The following is an 11,710-nucleotide window of genomic DNA, read 5'->3' on the forward strand; positions in this document are numbered from 1 at the left end:
GGTTCACCATGCTTGGACCATGATCGTTTTCGACCTAACGTTGTTGTACACAATCCATTTTTCATCTCCAGTTATGATTCGTTTTAAAAACGGATCGAATTCATTGCGTTTAAGGTGCATATCACAAGCGTTGATTCGTTTGTTAAATGAATGGTTACATGAATGGTCTATAGCCACTGTCTTGGACAAAAAGTTGGGCATTGATCTGTAATGAGAATGACTAACTAAAATTAATTCATTTAAAATATATCTATCGAATATACCTTTATATCAGTGAGCGGTAGCTTAAGCATAGCCGCATGCAGGTGAAAACTAATTGTGTCTCGAGCTCTGGCTTTCAATGAACAATTTTTGAAAGACACAAACGACTTGTACAATTCCTCACATTGGATATTCGTAAATTTCACTTTTAAATATTCAACCATAAATACTGAATTCTGCAAACTAGCAAAGCTTAGCAATAAAAAACTTGATCGGAATGTTATCATTTTCAGGCAGCAACTGAGCACCAATGAACGCTAGAATTAGAAAATTTAAAATTTCAAAAATTAATTATATTAATATGAAATTTTAGTTTAATCCTCGATTATAACTATAAATAGCATTTTCATTATAAGCCTATCGCGCTTCAATGCACCCGTTGATTGAATGACATTTTTGTTTGCACCACCAACAAATAGGCTGTTTACTAAGTTTATCAAAAACATTTAACATCTACAAAGACCCTTTTGAATAAATAAACTTTCAATGGAACTTTAAATTGAATTGAAATAATTTTTGTCGATCAGATTGTTACTATCGCACTATGGCTCGGACAGAGGAAACAGGTGGCAAAAATCCCAAGAACCATCCCATGTAAAACATTCCAACGATTTCAAAAATGCTACCCACAAAAATGTCCGATTTTTAGTTTAGGAGATATGGTCGTTCAAAGTTGACATTTTTTTCCATTTTCAAAAAACACAATTTTTAGGTCTTTTGGTCTGTGTTATATCTGGAAAACTAATGCCATTTTACTTGTTTTCTTTTGTGTAATGGCTTTTAACCATTTTGGTGCACATATTGACAAGATCTGCCACGTGATGTGCATCGTTTTTGTCTTCAAACCATTTTATCAAATTGTTGATGCTTTCAATTGCTTTCGTGAAGCCCACTTTTGCATCGCTATCATTATCAGACACTTCGAAATCATCGTTTTCTTCTGTAATTTGATCCTCGTTCCAATTTTCAATGTCATCAATGCTGATGTTGGCATTATCACCCACCTCCAACATCAACAATTGAACTTCTCGAACTGTATCATCGTAAGCACTATTTGATTTAATTAAATATTTTGATTTAATTCTAACAACATAGTGTCACTTTCACTATCGTACTGATCATCATCCTGCTTTTTTATCTTATTCCAAGCTTTTTACAGCTTGTGGCAAATCATTCCATCCTGCTTTGAGAAGCAAAATAGCATCACGAATCGAATGTGTCTTCAAAATATTTTCAATTGGGACGTTTTCTTGTGGGACAATGTTCCATAATAATTTAGTTCGATATCTCAACTTGGATTTTGATCCAGGGGCTGCAAAAGTGCTGTTACATTAGGTGGTAGAAGCAATTTTTCCATCGCCAGACTTTAGCATTTCAATTGGCTTATGTACAGTGCAGTTATCAACCAGCAATAATTCCTTAGGTGGTAAATTATTTTCGCCAGAAAATTGTCGAACCTGTAAAAATGTACACGTCTTAAGTAACAAATTAAAAATTAAGTCAATAAAATAACTTTAACTGTTTTATAAATGAGTTGTGGAACCAGTTGAAGAACGAATGTGAATTCATCCACGACTTCTTTGAATTGGTGTATTCCAACGGGTTTTGAAATCCCTTAAAGCAGTTTGGATGTGCGGATTCACCAACGATTTTAACTTGTGTAAACCATCTGCGTTCGCACACAACAAAAATGTGATTACTTCCTTTGCAATTTTTCGGCCCGGTGTTGTCTTTTCGGTGGCTGCGAAATAGATAAAATATTGTAGACTAGATTCATCTGCCCATTTCATCAATTTTTGCCCTTAAAACGATGAATAAATGTTCTAACATCTGACGTATCGCTTAAAAGAACTTCCCCACAAATTTTCAGATGTCGAATACCTTATCTTTTCTTAAAATTTGCCAGCCATCCATCACTGGCATTGAATTCTTTTCCAAATTGCAAAATGGTGAATACGTGTTTAGCTCTTGATTGTAAAATTGAACCAGACTGTGATTGGTTCATTTATACCATTTATACAAGTTTGCCCATTTATCCAAGTTTGCCTCAAGATCAGCATATTCCGGTTTATGTAGTGTTTTTTTATGTGCTTTTTCATATGTGTTCGTCACAGCCTCTAAAATTTCAAAAGGCTTTTTTTTTGATATGGCAGCTTCGGATACTCCATAAACCAAGGGCAATATTTTTCCTTGAGCACCTTTTTTTTAATATCCCTTTTTTGTTGCAAATCTAAACTTATTTGCGTTGTTTTCTTATGGTTTGTTGACATTTTTCAAGTAAACAATGCACAACTCAAAAATTCTTTTACAATGAAGAATTTCTTTTACAGAAAAGAAATTCTGGGAATACCCAAATATGTGTAACAAAAAAAGAGGTCTGCATTGGCACAAAAAGCTTTCAGAAAGTGTTCAAATTGCCACTTGATTGTAGAAGAAAAAAGAACAGTTGGTTTAAAAAATGCTCACCGAACCAAAAAATTAACTTTTTAGAGCACGCACACGTTAGAAATCGGTTTACTTAACCGAGCGATTAACTTTCTCTCGAGAGTTAACTTTTTCGAGATTCTACTGTACAACTTCCAACAGACGCACAGATTCATGTGCGAACGATGGGAGTAATGTCATTTGTTGTAGACAAAAAATTTACCATTACTCGAAAACACATGCCTTGGAAAAAGTACAGCTAACAAACAGGGTTGTCCAGCGTGATTGATGTGTCAGTTGTATCATAGAGACGTTTTCGCAATAAATATGATACAAATGCAACATACCAACGTACGGCCCTTGAAGCCGTTACACCTAATTTGGTTGAAATAGTGGTTGGTGTGTGTTGCGATCTCTAGATTTCTTTTTCCATTTGCAATGAAAACCTCCGATCATTGAGCTCGTCTCGAAAGAGAAACAGTCAAAAATTGTAAAATTTAATGATATTCGCCCTAACAGGCAAAAAACTTGAAAAATTGGGGATTCGGCAGAGCTCGGCCGGGATTCGAACCTGGGACCACGGAGCAACGGCGAGAGCCATTGCCGTTGTCTTGGCGTTCGAAGCCATCTATACAATTTCCAACAGATGAACAAAATCATGTGTAGTAAGGAAAAAGTGTAATTTGATACAGATAGAATGTCTGTCATTACACAAAAAAAATATGTATTGGAAAAAGTACAGCTAATGAGCAGGGTTGTCGAGCTTGGTTAATGTGGTAATTGTGTCATAGATGCGTTTTAGCTTTTAATACGATTCAAATACAATATACCAACGCACGGCCCTTGAAGCCATCACACCTAATATGGTTGAAAAGTCTTGTAACCAAAGACGAAACGCGTCGCATAGTGGTTGGTGTGTGTTGCTATCTTTGGCTTTCCTTTTCCATTTGCATCGTCGATCATCGAGCTCGTCTCGAAAAAAATTTAATATTTGGTTCACAATTTTAAAAATATAAAAGCCTTAAGAAAAGAGAGAAAAGGTCAAATAAAAAAATTAACTCCACTTAGTTACCATTTTTCCACAAATTTTGACTTTGACTTTAATGCATGTTTCTATAGTTAACTATAAAGAAACATGGTAAAGGCTTTAGGCCTGTAACCCACCCTTGTAACAAGTAAAAACGGGCTACATCGGATCTTTCGATACTCTGCACCTCACTGGCAATGCAGGCAAAGTTGTCGAAAGTAAAATTTGTTATATCGAAGAATTTTTTGTAGAATTTCGACCAGCATCCTTAAATATTGTGAAAGTCATAGAGGATCAGTGATCAGAATAGTCACAAGAGAAACCCTCCTGTCAAATTTCATGAGGATCGGTTAAAAAACACAAAATGATTGCAGTATTAGTTTAAAAGTTGTATTTATTGAAAATCACCCCTTAGCATTCGTAAAAAAGAGAAGATTTTGTATTATTCTCTCAGTTGTTGTTTAGAGGCCAATAACTGATAACTTTTAACACATATTTTTTAAAAACTATTTTAACTTTTTAATTCCTCTCTTAGTCAAATATGCAAAAATAAGCTCTCACTTTGATTTTGTAGGCATCATGAAAGGCAAACTGAAATTGCATCATATAATCGTTCGTCGGAAATGGAATCAAATCGAACATTTCAATTTTAAGGATCATATTGTCAATGATGATGTCATGCTGTAAAACGAAATAAAAAGAAAAAACTAATTTCTCAATATCATATTCGAAATTCATCTAACATTATAGGGACAGGTGTGGTTAACATTTGAAAATGGCTTCACAAGTCCATAAATTATTTTCCAGAACATATAACGATTGGGCTTTTTAACAAATTGGCAAAAATCTAAAGTATTATTATACATGAATGGCCTATAACCATTGCCTTTGACAAATAGTTGGGCATTGATCTGTAATGAGAATGACTAACTAAAATTAATGCATCTAAAATATATTTATCGAATATACTTTTATATCAGTGAGCGGTAGCTTAAGCATAGCCGCATGCAGATGAAAACTGATGGTGTCTCGAGCTCTGGCTTTCAATGAACAATTTTTGAAAGACACAAACGACTTGTCCAATTCCTCACATTGGATATTGGTAAATTTCACTTTTAAAGGTTCAACCATGAGAAAAGAATTCTGCAAATGAGCAAAGCTTAGCAATAAAAAATTTAATCTGAATGTTATCATTTTCAGGCAGCAACTGAGGACCAATAAATACTACAATAAGTTTACATTCCTTCCAAACAATTTTTAGTTTTATTCTTGATTATACCTATAAATAGCATTTTCATTATAAGCCTATCGCGCTTCAGTGCACCAGTTGATTGAATGACATTTTTATTTGCACCACCAACAAATAGGGTGTTTACTAAGTTTATCAAAAACATTTAACATTTGCAATGGCTCTTTTGAATAAATAAGCTTTCAATGGTTGTTTACATTAAATTGAAATGCTTTTTGTCGATCAGATCGTTACCATCGTTGCAAAGTCTGTAACCCCCACTTAAAAAAGACCAGGTCAATCTTGGTTCACTCATCTCAATGGTGGTCACTGTACTCCATACGGTCTCTGCTAGGGTTATCTTTAGAATCCATTCCATTCCTTGTGAGTAACCATGTGCAGCGAAACCACATGTTTCTATAGTAAACTATAAAAAACATGGTTAAGGCAGTAGGCCAGTAACGCCACCCTTGTAGACAAAAAAAAGTAAGGACGGGCTGAAGTCGCATAAAACAAAACTTTAGATACTCTACACCTCATTGGCTGTGCAGGCTAAGTTGTCGGTAGTAAAATTTGTTAAATCGAAGAATTTTTTGTAGAATTTCGACCAAAATCCTTAAATATTGTAGGAGTCATGGAGGAAAATGCTGGGAAGATCGGTGGATAAATGCTTTTGCAAAGGCGCTGAAATGAAAATCGAGAGATAAATATGTTTGGGAGCTATATCTATAGTAAATCTGAATCGAATTTAAAGAAATTTACCAGTGATCAGAGCAGTCATAGGGGAATCACATTTTATGTGTATAGGTTAATAAATAAAACAAGTAAAAATGCGTTAAGTTCGGCCGGGCCGAACTTTGGATACCCACCACCTCGGGTATATATGTAAACCATCCTTCACTTAAAAATTCGGTGAAAATTGCATACCTTATGTCCCAAGCAGTTATAACGAAATATGTTCCGTTTTGGACAAAATACTAATAAGTACAAGTCATTGTTCAATTATGTATAACAATATATTGCTCTTTTTAGTAGCTATATCTAAAAATATACCGATCTGAACCATATACAACATGGATGTCTAAAAGCCTAACATATGTCACTGTGTAAAATTTCAGTGAAATCGGATTATAAATGCGCCTTTTTTGGGGCCAAGACTTTAAATCGAGATATCGGTCTATATGGCAGCCATATGCAAATCTTGATCGATCTGTCGCCCAAATTTCGGCGACATCGGACAATAAATAAGCCTTTTATGGCCCCAAAATCTAAAACCGAGAGATCCGTCTATATGGCAGCTATATCCAAATCTTGACCGATCTGAGCCAAATTGAAGAACGATATCGAAGGGCCTAACACAACTCACTGTCCCAAATTTCGGCGACATCGGAGAATAAAAAAGCCTTTTATGGCCCCAAAACCTAAAACCGAGAGATCGGTCTATATAGCAGCTATATCCAAATCTGATCCGATCAAGGAACCAAATTGACGAAGGATATCGAAAAGCCTAACACAACTCCCTGTCTTAAATTTCAGCAAAATCGGATAATAAATGTGGCTTTTATGGACGTAAAACCCTAAATCGGAGGATCGGTCTATATGGCAGCTATATCCAAATCTAGACCGATCTGGACGAAATTGACCAAGGATGTCGAAAGGCCTAACATAACTCGTTGTCCCAAATTTCAGCAAAATCGGATAATAAATGTGGCTTTTATTGGCCTAAGACCCTAAATCGACGGATGGGTCGATATGGGGGCTATATAAAGATATAGTCCGATATAGCCCATCTTCCAACTTAACCTGCTTATGGACATAATAAGAATCTGTGCAAAGTTTCAGCTCAATATCTCTATTTTTGAAGACTGTAGCGTGATTTCAACAGACACACGGACAGATGGACGGACATGTCTAGATGGTCTTAGATTTTTACGCTGATCAAGAATATATATACTTCATAGGGTCGAAAATGGATATTTCGATGTGTTGCAAACGGAATGACTAAATGAATATACCCCCATACTTCGGTGGTGATTGCAGTATTAGTTTAAAATACGCAAGACACCGTGGCGTAGAGTATGCCGCCTATTACGCTGAACGCTTGGTTTCGAACATCAGAAAAAGCGGTGATGATCACCTCTTAATGCTGGCTAGTGTGTCCGCCTGTGACGCTGAATGTTTGGTTTCGAATCCTGGCGATAACATATGAACAATTTTTAGCGGTGGTTAACCCCTTCGAGATTTTCGAGAGGAGAGTCTCAGTGAGGAGTCAGGTGGCACTGGCTCTTAATAAAATACTGAGTGCCAATGATACTCGAGATGACAAGGCGAGTTATTGGCGCCTTCAAATAATCAATGGCCAACATCAGCGTGTGTTTCCAGGTTAGGAGCGGTTGGCGGCGAGCGTGGGATTTTGGAGCAAGCGGCTCGCCACAACGAGGGATACGTGTGCAATCCCACAAAACCCATGCGGTTGGGGCGCTGGGCCAGTAACCCGCCCCCGGAAAACTGAGAACTACTATGAGAAACAAAGGAATAGTAAAAACGGACCCCCCCAACGTTGACCACCCACGCAAACGAAAAAAGGACCATGATTTGCGGATTTGCACCTGGAATGTCCGCACTCTTTGTAGAGAAGGTGCAGATGGCGGATGTATTAGAGAAGTACAAGGCATATATTACCGCCTTACAGGAAGTGCGATGGGCTGGGAATGGCGTCACTACAATACCAACCGGTGACGAACTATACTATAGCTGCCATAACACGAGGCATGAATTTGGCTGCGGATTTGTGGTAAGTCGGAGACTGAAACACCTTATCTCCAGCTTTACTCCGGAGGATGAGGGGCTAGTCACAAGCCGCATTAAAGCCAAATTCTTCAACATCAGCCTTATTTGTGCCCATGCCCCGACGGAAGACAAAGACGAGCAGACCAAGGATATTTTCTACGAGCGCCTAGAGAGAGAATATGACCGCTGCCTCGACCATGATATTAAAATCGTTCTGGGAGATTTTAATGCGAAAACAGGGAAGGAAGACATTTTTGGTCCAACAGTCGGAAAGTTTAGCCTCCACGAGAAAACGTCCAGTAATGGGTTGAGGCTGATAGATTTCGCCGCGGCAAAAAACATGGTAGTTAGTAGCACCAGATTTCAACATAAAAATATTCACAAAGCCACAAGGCCGTCACCCGATCAATACACCAGAAACCAAATTAATCACGTTGTGATAAATGGAATGCGTTAGATGTACGATCGATCCGTGGAGCGAATATAGATTCGGATCATTATGTTGATGCAGCAAAGGTTCGCACCCGTTTGAACATGACGGAAAGTACAATCTGACACTTTACGGAAGCTGGCCATTGAAAAGCTGCAAACACAACATATGACAGCGGCATACTCCACTCGACTGACCGAACTGCTTCATGAAAGCACTCCTTGTTCCGATTTTATAATGGCTCAGAGGCAGACTATTGCAATTGCAACTTTTGCCCATGAATTCCACTAAGGAGTGCATCAATGAGTGCAGTCCGAATCAAGTTTTAAGCTCAATTATAAGGAGCCTCCTTTTTATAGCCGAGTCCGAAGGGCCTATTCTCTGTCATACCTTAGACCTTTCATTTTTTCTTCATTTCTCCTTGTGTTTATTAAAAACCATCTCTTAGCATTAGTAAAAAAGAGAAGTTTTTGTATTATACTCTCGCAGTTTTTATTTAGAGGCCAATAACTGATAACCTTTTTACATAGATTATTTAAAAACTGTTTCAATTTTTTACTTCCTTACTTCCACTCTTAGTTAAATATGCGAAAATAAGCTCTCACTTTGATTTTGTAGACATCATGAAAGGCGAACTGAAATTGCATCATATAATCGTTCGTTGGAAATGGAACCAAATCGAACATTTCACCATTAAGGATCATATTGTCAATGATAATGTCATGCTGTAAAAAGAAATAAAAAAGAAAAAAACTAGTTTCTCAATATCATATTCGAAAATTCATTTTACATTATAAGGACAGGTATGGTTAACATTTGAAAAGGGCTTCACACTGCTATAGACTATTTTCCAGAACATATAACGATTGGGCTTCTTAATAAATTGGCAAAAATCCAAGGAGTTATTATACATGAATGGCCTATAGCCATTACCTTTGACAAATAGTTGGGCATTGATCTGTAATGAGAATGACTAACTCAAGTTAATTGATTTATAATATATTTATCAAATATACCTTTATATCAGTGAGCGGTAGCTTAAGCATAGCCGCATGCAGATGAAAACTGATGATGTCTCGAGCTCTGGCTTTCAAAGAACAATTTTTAAAGGATACAAACGATTTGTCTAATTCCTCACATTGGAGATTGACAAATTTCACTTTTAATGACTCAACCAAAATCATCGAAACCATCAATAGAGTAAAGCTTTGCTTTATCATACTCACTATAGATGATATTTGCGGACAACGACTAAAAGAGTTCAAACCCATTTATATCTCACAATGGAATATTCCATATGTTTAATAATCCACTTTGATGAGAATAACATTTAATAGGTATATTTTAAATAATTTAAATAAATAATTATTTTTTTATTGCCCTGATGCACAGTGGAATAGAAAAAAACATGAGTGGAAAAGTCCACCGTTTGAGAACGAATGAAGATATCTTCACGAAATTTAATAGGTAATAGACGAGGTGTTAACCCAAACTATGTGCAAAATTTCTAGAAGGCCCTACAAGAATGGGGGGCCAATTGGTGTATATACATATTTCATCACTTCGGCCCTATATAATTTTATACAGGCTCCCACGGTCCGATGTTCAAAGTTTTCATTTGCTGAAAAGTGCTTAAAAACCCCTTCGAGAAATGCTTTTGTGTGCGGGATATCTTATATATAACAAGTAACGGAGGAGCCGACCTTTTGATACCCGACACCATATTGGATATGCAACCAAAATCGTCGAATTAAAAATTTACTTAAATTTCATATGTAGAATTTCGATCTAAATCCGTACATGCTGTAGGAGCCATAGTGTAAATCTTTGTGGAAATTTTTGAGAAGATCGATAGATAAATGAGTTAGCAAAGGCCTTATATGTGAAAATCGTGAGATGTGAATATATGGGAGCTATATCTAAAACTGAAGAAATTTCTATGAAATCCATCAATCAACAGATGAGTTATAAGAGAAATTTTCGTGCCAAATTTTTCGAAGATCGGTTAACAAAAATATGTGGGAACTATATATGTGGGAACTATATCTCAATATGAACCGATGAAATTCAATAGCAATACTAAGAGCCATAGGAGAATTCATTGTGCCAATTTTTGTGTGAATTGCTTATCAAAGTCCAAATGATTGCAATACTAGTCCAAAGAGGACGATATAAATGCAATTTTAGTCCAAATCGAACGAACACATATGTATATGGTAGCTATATCCAAAACTGAACCGATTTTTCCAATTTCGATAGGCTTCATCTCTAGGCCCAAGAAAACGCTTATTTTGTACACAAATTAACATGGACGGACGGACAAAACGTCACAAATGGGTATTTTAACCAATCATGACTATAGGGGACTCGGTTTGTGTGTTTGTTCCGTAGACTTAAACCGATTTTTTTAAAATGTTCACAGATTGTGTATGTTGGTCTGGAAGGAAACATAGGCTATATCATTTTTTTACGTCGGAAGGGGGCGGACCCTAAAAACACAACCCAAAATCAAAAGCCGGCCGATAGGCACTAGATTACATATATGGCATATAAAATTAGGTGCAAGTAATTGGAGGTCCCCCATCCTCAAATAACCCCAAATGGGCACATTAGCCGACCACGGCTATATGGGACTGATATGAAAGGTATTTGGGAGTAGATTACGAATATAACATTAAAATTTGTGTTCAAGTTTAGGTGGCGCTTTTCCTCCCGAAAAAACCTCAAATAGGTTAATTGACCAATTATGACAATATGGGACCCAAATGAAAGGTATTGAAGAGTTGAAAACAAATCTGATATCCAATTTTAGAGCCAAGTATTTAAGGATACGCCCTAAAGCACCCCCTAAATTCATTTCTATGGCAATATGGAAGTCAAATCAACGGTATTTGGGAGTAAAGAACGAATTTGATATCTTTTTTCAGGGCAAAGTGTCGGTGGGCACCCCATCCCCAAAACACCCTCAAAACACTTCATGTTTACCGACCATGGCAATATTGGGCTCAAATTAAAACGATGTTGGAGTGAAGCACAAATTTAATATTGATATTTGAGTCGAAATATCAGAGGTGCCATCCCCTTCCCTAATTTTCAAAAAAAAAAAAAAACAGATCTCGGGGATTGGTAATGCGATTCGTTCGAAATTTTTTTGCACTTTTACAGTCACCTAAAACACAACATGGTTTCTATTGTTGGGGTCGGGTGTCTCGGGGGCCACCCAAATCCCAGCAAATGGATATATAAACCAATCACGACAATATAGGGCTCAAACGAAAGGTGGTTGAGAGAAAAAAACGAATTTGCTATCCAATTAAAGAGCGATGTTTTTGGGGGTCATCCCACCCCAAAATCGTACGTCCGACCTAATCGGACGTATTTACTGACCATTGCAATGTCTGACTTATATAAAAGCTATTTGGTAGTAGAGTACGAAATTGATAATAATTTTTGGGACAAGGACACTGGGGTTCACACCACCCACAAACAGAACTTACTTACTGTTCATGCCAATATGGGGTTCATATAAAATGTATTCGAAAGTGGAGCA

General features: G+C 36.8%; 1 pseudogene; it reads right to left on the minus strand.

The window, feature by feature from the left end:
* Positions 1 to 1,592: 1,592 nt before the first annotated feature.
* Positions 1,593 to 2,531, minus strand: LOC106095769 (jerky protein homolog-like; annotated as a pseudogene).
* Positions 2,532 to 11,710: the final 9,179 nt, after the last annotated feature.

This window comes from Stomoxys calcitrans, chromosome 2 (assembly GCF_963082655.1).
Source record: "Stomoxys calcitrans chromosome 2, idStoCalc2.1, whole genome shotgun sequence".
Taxonomy (NCBI): domain Eukaryota; kingdom Metazoa; phylum Arthropoda; class Insecta; order Diptera; family Muscidae; genus Stomoxys; species Stomoxys calcitrans.